A 9852-nucleotide genomic window follows, 5' to 3' on the forward strand; every position below is an offset into this window, starting at 1 on the left:
GTGGGAAGGGTCGCTTTGGATGCACTTGAGCAGCGGTCCCCAACCCCTGAGCCATGGAGCCGTAAGGAGCCACACAGCAGGTGTGTGGTGTCGAGTGAGGGAGTGAGGGAAGCTTCGTCTGTATTTACAGCCACTCCCCTTTGCTCACATTCCCGCCTGAGCTCCACCTTCTCAGAAGAGCAGCAGCATTAGATTCTCATAGGAGAACGCACCCTGTTGTGAACCGTGCATGTGAGGGATCTAGGTTGCGCTGTGCTTATGAGAATCTAATACCTATTGATCTGTCACTTTCTCCCATCACGCTCAGGTGGGACCATCCAGTTTCAGGAAAACAAGCTTAACACACCCACTGATTCTACATTATGGTGAGTTCTATAATTATTTTATTATATATTCCAGTGTAATAATGGAAATGAAGTGCCTAATCAACGTAAATGTGCTTAAATCTTTTGGCCCAGCTCCTACCTCCCGGCAGCCTCGCCAGGCCCAGAACTCTCTCCAGTCAGCCTCTACAGACCAAGCTCATGACTCACAATGGCCTATTTAGGCCCATACCCTACCTCACGGCAGTCTCCGCAGATGAGCCTACTGCCTCACAACAGCCTCCACAGGCACAGCTCCATCGTTACAATGGCCTCTTTAGACCCAGCTCCTGCCTCCCAGCCTTCTCTCCAGGCCCTGAACTTTCTCCGTAAGTTGAGGTAGCTGGGACTGTAGGTATACATGACGATACTTGGCTAATTTTTAAATTGTTTTGCAGACATGGGGTCTCACTTTGTTGGCCAGGCTGCTGTCAAACTAATGGCCTCAAGTGACCCTTCCACCCCTGCCTCCCATCCTCGAGGTATGTGCCACCACAAGGGGCACTTGTTCAATTTTCTAAAGAAAAAATTTCTAAAGTAAGGCTGTGGGATGATGGCAGGAAGATAAAAGAAAAACAGAAGAATAAGTTAAAATGACTTATTCACACATATTCTTTTGACAGCAAGAAGAACTGTTAGTATATACATTCCTTACAAACAAACAAACGGCAGATAAACAATGTTGTATAGGAACTTCAACACACACTGTACAATATTCCCACTTTGCTGACATAAGTTATGGAAATTTCGTGGTTTCCTTGAGTGTCGCTACCAGTATTTTGCTTCTCTGATGATTTTTATGAACTTCCTCATCTGTTAACTTCTCTCCAAGGTATGTCATGTCACGACATACTGCCGCTGCACGAACACGGCCAGTGTCTTCTTATTAAACATGTAGAATGCTTTCCTAATTTCTGTTTTTACTCTCTGTCTTTGTGTTCTGCATTTTCCTTACTTTTATTGTCAGAAACTCCAGAAAGTCAATCGTACTAATTTATCACGTTTTGCTTTATTAATTTATACTATGCTTATATGGAATTTTGCCCAACAGACCTCATTACAATTTGGGCCAGGGCCCAGGGTTAGGGTTGTTTTAATGTCAGGGCCCAGAGTTAGGGTTGTTTTAGGGTCAGGGCCCAGGGTTAGGGTTGTTTTAGGGTCAGGGCCCAGGGTTAGGGTTGTTTAAGGGTCAGGGCCCAGGGTTAGGGTTGTTTTAGGGTCAGGGCCCAGGGTTAGTGTTGTTTTAGGGTCAGGGCCCAGGGTTAGGGTTGTTTTAGGGTCAGGGCCCAGTGTTAGGGTTGTTTTAGGGTCAGGGCCCAGGGTTCGGGTTGTTTTAGGGTCAAGGCGCAGGGTAGGGTTGTTTTAGGGTCAGGACCCACGATTAGGGTTTTAGGATCAGGGCCAGGGCCCAGGGTTAGGGTTTTAGGGTAAGGGCCAGGTCCCAGGGTTAGGGTTTTAGGCTCAGGGCCAGGGCCCAGGGTTAGGGTTTTAGGCTCAGGGTCAGGGCCCATGGTTAGGGTTGTTTCAGGGTCACGGCCCAGGGTTAGGGTTTTTTCAGGGTCAGGGCCCAGGGTTAGGGTTGTTTCAGGGTCAGGGCCCTGGGTTAGGGTTGTTTCAGTGTCAGGGCCCAGAGTTTGGGTTGTTTTAGGGTCAGGGCCCAGGTTAGGGTTGTTTAGGGTCAGGGCCCAATGATAAGGTTGTTTTAGGGTCAGGACCCACGGTTAGGGTTTTAGGATCAGGGCCTGGGCCCAGGGTTAGGATTTTAGGGTAATGGCCAGGGCCCAGGGTTAGGGTTGTTTTAGGTTCAGGGCCAGGGCCTAGGGTTAGGGTTGTTTTAGGGTCAGGGCCAGGGCCCAGGGTTAAGGTTGTTTTAGGGTCAGGGCCAGGGCCCAGGGTTAGGCTTGTTTTAGGGTCAGGGCCAGGGCCCAGGGTTAGGGTTGTTTTAGGGTCAGGGCCAGGGCCCAGGTTTAGGGTTGTATTAGGGTCAGGGCCAGGGCCCAGGGTTAGGGTTGTTTTAGGGCCAGGACCTGGGCCCAGGGTTAGGCTTGTTTTAGTGCTACGGCCCAGGGTTAGGGTTGTTTTAGGGTCAGGGTCAGGGCCCAGGTTTAGGGTTGTTTTAGGTCAGGGCCAGTGCCCAGGAATAGGGTTGTTTTAGGGTCAGGGCCAGGGCCCAGGGTTAGGGTTGTTTTAGGGTCAAGGCCAGGGCCCAGGGTTAGGGTTGTTTTAGGGTCAAGGCCAGGGCCCAGTGTTAGGGTTGTTTTAGGGTCAGGGCCAGGGCCCAGTGTTAGGGTTGTTTTAGGGTCAGGACCTGGGCCCAGGGTTAGGCTTGTTTTAGTGCCAGGGCCCAGGGTTAGGGTTGTTTTAGGGTCAGGGCCAGGGCCCAGGTTTAAGGTTGTTTTAGGGTCAGGGCCAGGGCCCAGGGTTAGGGTTGCTATAGGGTCAGGACCTGGGCCCAGGGTTAGGCTTGTTTTAGTGCCAGGGCCCAGGGTTAGGGTTGTTTTAGGGTCAGGGCCAGGGTCCAGGGTCAGGGTTGTTTTAGGTCAGGGCCGGGGCCCAGGGTTAGGGTTGTTTTAGGTCAGGGCCAGGGTCCAGGTTTAGGGTTGTTTTAGAGTCAGGGCCAGGGCCCGGGGTTAGGGTTGTTTTAGGGTCAGGGCCAGGGCCCAGGGTTAGGGTTGTTTTAGGGTCAGGGCCAGGGCCCAGGGTTAGGGTTGTTTTAGGGTCAGGGCCAGGGCCCAGGGTTAGGGATCTTTTAGGGTCAGGGCCAGGGCCCAGGGTTAGGGTTGTTTTAGGGTCAGGGCCAGGGTCCAGGGTTAGGCTTGCTTTAGGGTCAGGGCCAGGGCTCAGGGTTAGGGTTGTTTTAGGGTCATGTCCAAGGGCCAGGATTAGGGTTGTTTTAGGGTCAGGGCCAGGGCCCTGGGTTAGGGTTGTTTTAGGTTCAGGGCCAGGGCCCAGGGTTAGGGTTGTTTTAGGGTCAGGGCCAGGGCCCAGGGTTATGGTTGTTTTAGGATCAGGGCCAGGGCCCAGGTTTAGGGTTGTTTTAGGGTCAGGGCCAGGGTCCAGGGTTAGGGTTGTTTCAGTGTCAGGGCCAGGGCCCAGGGTTAGGGTTGTTTTAGGGTCAGGGCCAGGGCCCAGGTTTAGGGTTGTTTTAGGGTCAGGGCCATGGTCCAGGGTTAGGGTTGTTTCAGTGTCAGGGCCAGGGCACAGGGTTAGGGTTGTTTTAGGGTCAGGGCCAGGGCCCAGGGTTATGGTTATTTTAGGGTCAGTGCCGAGGGTTAGGGTTGTTTTAGGGTCAGTGCCCAGGGTTAGGGTTGTTTCAGGGTCATGATCTGGGCCCAGGGTTAGGCTTGTTTTAGGGTCAGGGCCACGGCCCAGGGTTAGGGTTGTTTTAGGGTCAGGGCCAGGGCCCAGGGTTAGGCTTGTTTTAGGGTCACGGTCAGGTCCCAGGGTTTGGGTTGTTTTAGGGTCAGGGCCAGGGGCCAGGGTTAGGGTTGTTTTAGGGTCAGGGCCAGGGCCCAGGGGTATTCTTGTTTTAGGGTCAGTTCCAGGGCCCAGGGTTAGGGTTGTTTTAGGGTCAGCGCCAGGGCCCAGCGTTAGGCTTGGTTTAGGGTCAGGTCCAGGGCCCAGGTTTAGGGTTGATTTAGGGTCAGGGCCAGGGCCCAGGTTTAGGGTTGTTTCAGGGTCAGGGCCAGGGCCCAAGTTTAGGGTTGTTTTAGGGTCAAGGCCAGAGCCCAGGGTTAGGGTTGTTTTAGGGTGAGGACCTGGGCCCAGGGTTAGGCTTGTTTCAGTGCCAGGGCCCTGGGTTAGGTTTGTGTTAGGGTCAGGGCCAGGTCCCAGGGTTAGGCTTGTTTTTGGTCAGGGCCAGGGCCCAGGGTTAGGGTTGTTTTAGTGTCAGGGCCAGGGCCCAAGGTTAGGCTTGTTTAAGGGTCAGAGCCAGGGCCCAGGGTTAGGCTTGTTTAAGGGTCAAGGCCAGGGCCCTTGGTTAGGCTTTTTTTATGATCAGGGACAGGGCCCAGGGTTAGGGTTGTTTTAGGGTCAGGGCCAGGGCCCAGGGTTAGGGTTGTTTTAGGGTCAGGGCCAGGGCCCAGGGTTAGGGATGTTTTAGGGTCAAGGACAGGGCCCAGGGTTAGGGTTCTTTTAAGGTCAGGGTCAGGGCCCAGGTTTAGGGTTGTTTTAGGGTCAGGGCCAGGGCCCAGGGTTAGGGTTTTTGGGTCAGGGCCTGGGCCCAGGGTTAGGTTTTTAGCGTCAGGGCCCAGGGTTAGGGTTTTAGGGTCAGAGCCCAGGGTTAGGGTTTTAGGGTCAGGACCCAGGGTTAGGGTTTTAGGGTCAGGGCCCAGGGTTAGGGTGATTTCCAGGAAGTGACCTCACAGTGACTCAAGCTACCACTTACTGTTGATTGTGATGAAATGCCAGCTGAGGCATATGCCTTGGGAGCTAAGTGGTTGCTGCCCTTGACTACTATGAAGACTGGTGTGGGAAGGGTCGCTTTGGATGCACTTGAGCAGCGGTCCCCAACCCCTGAGCCATGGAGCCGTAAGGAGCCACACAGCAGGTGTGTGGTGTCGAGTGAGGGAGTGAGGGAAGCTTCGTCTGTATTTACAGCCACTCCCCTTTGCTCACATTCCCGCCTGAGCTCCACCTTCTCAGAAGAGCAGCAGCATTAGATTCTCATAGGAGAACGCACCCTGTTGTGAACCGTGCATGTGAGGGATCTAGGTTGCGCTGTGCTTATGAGAATCTAATACCTATTGATCTGTCACTTTCTCCCATCACGCTCAGGTGGGACCATCCAGTTTCAGGAAAACAAACTTAACACACCCACTGATTCTACACTATGGTGAGTTCTATAATTATTTTATTATATATTCCAGTGTAATAATGGAAATGAAGTGCCTAATCAACGTAAATGTGCTTAAATCTTTTGGCCCAGCTCCTACCTCCCGGCAGCCTCGCCAGGCCCAGAACTCTCTCCAGTCAGCCTCTACAGACCAAGCTCATGACTCACAATGGCCTATTTAGGCCCATACCCTACCTCACGGCAGTCTCCGCAGATGAGCCTACTGCCTCACAACAGCCTCCACAGGCACAGCTCCATCGTTACAATGGCCTCTTTAGACCCAGCTCCTGCCTCCCAGCCTTCTCTCCAGGCCCTGAACTTTCTCCGTAAGTTGAGGTAGCTGGGACTGTAGGTATACATGATGATACTTGGCTAATTTTTAAATTGTTTTGCAGACATGGGGTCTCACTTTGTTGGCCAGGCTGCTGTCAAACCAATGGCCTCAAGTGACCCTTCCACCCCTGCCTCCCATCCTCGAGGTATGTGCCACCACAAGGGGCACTTGTTCAATTTTCTAAAGAAAAAATTTCTAAAGTAAGGCTGTGGGATGATGGCAGGAAGATAAAAGAAAAACAGAAGAATAAGTTAAAATGACTTATTCACACATATTCTTTTGACAGCAAGAAGAACTGTTAGTATATACATTCCTTACAAACAAACAAACGGCAGATAAACAATGTTGTATAGGAACTTCAACACACACTGTACAATATTCCCACTTTGCTGACATAAGTTATGGAAATTTCATGGTTTCCTTGAGTGTCGCTACCAGTATTTTGCTTCTCTGATGATTTTTATCAACTTCCTCATCTGTTAACTTCTCTCCAAAGTATGTCATGTCACGACATACTGCCGCTGCACGAACACAGTCAGTGTCTTCCTATTAAACATGTAGAATGCTTTCCTAATTTCTGTTTTTACTCTCTGTCTTTGTGTTCTGCATTTTCCTTACTTTTATTGTCAGAAACTCCAGAAAGTCAATCGTACTAATTTATCACGATTTGCTTTATTAATTTATACTTTGCTTATATGGAATTTTGCCCAACAGACCTCATTACAATTTCTAACCTGTTTTATTTTGTTTTTGTTTTTTTTTCTGAGACAGGGTCTCCCTCTGTTGTCCGAGGCTGGAGGGTAGTAGTGCTATCACAGCTGACTGCAGCCTCAACCTTCCAGGCTGAAGCGATCCTCCCATCTCAACCTCCCACGTGGCTGAGACTACAGGTGCTTGCCACTACGCCCAACTGATATTTGGTATTTTCGTATACGTGGATTCCAGAGGGGTGACAGTGAAACGTGAGTAAGGATGGATTTTGGTATATGCAGAGATGGGGGGCTGTAACTAATTCTGTATACTGAGGGACGGCAACTGTATATGTTTTTACAATTACGCTGTAGGATACATACTGTTGCATAGCCTTGAAAATAATAATTTTTAATGGAGTGGAAGAAGAATAATAATATTGCTAAAAGTAGCAGCTGGCCAGGTGTGGTGGCTCACACTGGTAATCGCAACACTTTGGGAGGCTGAGGCAGGAGGATGGCTTGAGGCCAAGAGTTTGCGATAGGCCTTGGAAACAAAGGGGGAGTCACCATCCCTACAGAAAAATACATGAATTAGCCTAGTGTGGTGGCACGTTCCTGTAGTCCCAGCTACTTGGGAGGCTGAGGTGGGAGGATCACTCAAGCCCAGGGAGGCTGAGACTGCAGTGAGTCATGATCAGGCCTCTGCACTCCAGCCTGGGTGACAGAGTGAGACCCTGTCTCAAAACAACAAAAAAGTAGCAGCTAACATCAACTGACCTTTTATAGCAGGTGCCTATTGATACCATAGTTTAATTTCTTAGAACTGTTTCTTATTTCACTTACCAACTCTGTCTTCAGTTACTCCCAGATTTTTACTGTGTGTGTACAGATGACCTTTTGTTTAGATTGAATTGTCTCCCCAGAAGTAAGATTACTGTGAGTCATGGTGAATGGACATTCTCATTACCCTTGATGTAAATTGACAGGGTTTTGGGTGCCTCCCAGCTATAATCTTAGCACTTTGGGAGGCTAAGAGAGGAGGATTGCTTGAGGCCAAGAGTTGGAGGAGGCAGTAAGGCAGTATGGTGAGACCCTGTCTCCATTATTTTAAAAAATTGACAAGCTTTACCCGGGAAGGCTTATACACAATTTAAACACCCCTCATAGTATAAGAAAGTGCCCATTTCACTGCACCTTTGCCAGCACAGGGTATTATAATTTAGTAAGTCATTTTTTGTTTGATTATTTTAAATAGATAAAAGACCTCATATTACTTTACTTGTCACATTTCAACATCTTTCCTTAGCTTATTAGCTCTACCTCTTTTCTGTCTGTAAATGGTTGTTGTTGTTTTGTTCTTTGAGACAGGGTCTTGCTCTGTCACCAGGCTAGACTGTAGTGGCATAATCATGCCTCGCTGCAGCCTTGACCTCCCAGGCTCAAACTTCAGCATTCCGAGTAGCTGGGACTACAAGTGTGCACCACCACTCCCAGCTAACTTTTTTCTCCTTTTGGATAGAGACAGGTTCTCACTGTGTTGTCCAGACTGGTCTCTAGCTCCTGGCCTTAAGCAATCCTCCTGCATTAGCTTCTCAAATTGCTGGAATTTCAGGCATGAGCCACGATGCCTGGCCTGGGCTAGTCCTGGATTCTCTAGAGTTCTCTTTACTTTGTGCTAGCCAATCTCTCATTATGCTGTTCACCTGTTATAATGAATAATTCTCCGTATTAAATTTTACCACTTTAAACTTTTGAGTGGTTTATGCTTCCTGATTGGACTCTGACTAATACGTTAGGAAGGGTCCCAGGAGATAAACCCACACAGATGGGATTTGGGCATAGGTTTGGTTTCCCAGGGGGCAGTGCTGAGCTCTTTGCCAGTGGGAAATGGGATGCTGGTGATTTCCAGGAAGTGACCTCACAGTGACTCAAGCTACCACTTACTGTTGATTGTGACGAAATGCCAGCTGAGGCACATGCCTTGGGAGCTAAGTGGTTGCTGCCCTTGACCACTATGAAGACTGGTGTGGGAAGGGTCGCTTTGGATGCACTTGAGCAGGGGTCCCCAACCCCTGAGCCATGGAGCCATAGGGAGCCACACAGCAGGAGGTGAGTGGTGTCGAGTGAGGGAGTGAGGGAAGCTTCGTCTGTATTTACAGCCACTCCCCTTTGCTCACATTCCCGCTTGAGCTCCACCTTCTCAGATGAGCAGCAGCATTAGATTCTCATAGGAGAACGCACCCTGTTGTGAACCATGCATGTGAGGGATCTAGGTTGCGCTGTGCTTATGAGTATCTAATACCTATTGATCTGTCACTTTCTCCCATCACGCTCAGGTGGGACCATCCAGTTTCAGGAAAACAAGCTTAACACGCCCACTGATTCTACATTATGGTGAGTTGTATAATCATTTTATTATATATTGGATATATAATACGTATATATATTTATATATATGTAATAATGGAAATAAAGTGCCTAATAGATGTAAATGTGCTTAAATCTTTTTAAGCAGATTCTTCAGGCCCAGCATCTGCCTCACTGTGGACCCCCCAAGCCAAGCTCCCAACCTTTCAGCAGCTTCTACACACCCAGCTCCCGCCTGCCAGTGGCCTCTTCAGGCCCATGGGGCTCATTCCTCACAACAGCCTTTCCAGTCCCAGTTTTTCCCTTCCGGCGGCCTCTCCGGGCTGAGAACCTCCTCAAGTCGGCCTCTCCAGACTCACTTGCACCCTCCAGGCGTCCTCTCCGGGCCAAGCTCCTCTTCCTGGCTGCGTCTCCAGGCCTGACTCCTGCCTCTCAACAACCTCTTTGGACTCAGTGCCTACCCATCTCCTGGCGTCCTTGGTCGGCCCACAGCTTCCTCAAGCCAAGCTCCCCAGGCCCAGGTCAGGCCTCACGGTGCCCCCTCCACGATGAGCTCCTGCCCTCCAATGGCACCTGCAGGACCCAAATGGTCTCCGGTCGGTGGGCTCCTCCACGCCAAGCTTGGGCCTCCCGGTGACCTCTGCAGGCCCAAGTTGTCCTGAAGTCGGCATCTCCCAGCCATGCCTCCCAGCAAGTAAGCAAGCTCTTTTGGCTCAACTCCTGCCCAGCTCCCAACCGCCTTTGTAGGTCCCGAACTTTCTCCAGCCAAGTTCTTTGGGCCTCATTCCTGCCGCCCGGTGGCCTGTACGGGCCCAGCAATGGTTGGAGAACGGCCTCTGCAGGTCCCGCTCTTGCCTCCCAGGGGCCTCTCCAGGCCCAGCTCTTGCCCCCACGGCGGCCACCTGGGGCCAAGTCCCTGCCTGCCTCCCAGCAGCCCGCATGCGGCCCAGCTCCTCCCTCACGGTGGCCTGTTGATGCCCATGCCTCTGGTACCCTGCCCAGAGGCATGAGCCCCTGCCACACACTGGCTCCTCCCACGCTGAGAGAGGTCAGCGTGAGCCCTTGCCTCACACCGGCCCCTCCCATCCTGAGAGAGGTCAGCGTGAGCCCCTTGACTCACACTGGCTCCTCCCACGCTGAGAGAGGTCAGCGTGAGCCCTTGCCTCACACCGGCCCCTCCCATGCTGAGAGAGGTCGGCGTGAGCCCTTGACTCACACCGGCCCCTCCCACGGTGAGAGAGGTCAGCGTCAGCCCCTTGCCTC

The 9852-nt window shown here is 51.2% G+C and overlaps 2 long non-coding RNA genes across 2 annotated transcripts; both read left to right on the forward strand.

Annotated features, from left to right (window-relative positions):
* The first annotated feature begins 463 nt into the window (after positions 1-463).
* Positions 464-5543, forward strand: LOC134759307 (uncharacterized). Its single transcript, XR_010135416.1, has 3 exons — positions 464-691; positions 5139-5196; positions 5290-5543. It is a non-coding gene; the product is annotated as an uncharacterized lncRNA (long non-coding RNA).
* A 764-nt stretch (positions 5544-6307) lies between these two features.
* On the forward strand, positions 6308-9489 carry LOC134756494 (uncharacterized). Its single transcript, XR_010129233.1, has 3 exons — positions 6308-6492; positions 8559-8616; positions 8738-9489. It is a non-coding gene; the product is annotated as an uncharacterized lncRNA (long non-coding RNA).
* The last annotated feature ends 363 nt before the right edge of the window (positions 9490-9852 follow it).

This window comes from Gorilla gorilla, chromosome 9 (assembly GCF_029281585.2).
Source record: "Gorilla gorilla gorilla isolate KB3781 chromosome 9, NHGRI_mGorGor1-v2.1_pri, whole genome shotgun sequence".
Lineage (NCBI taxonomy): Eukaryota > Metazoa > Chordata > Mammalia > Primates > Hominidae > Gorilla > Gorilla gorilla.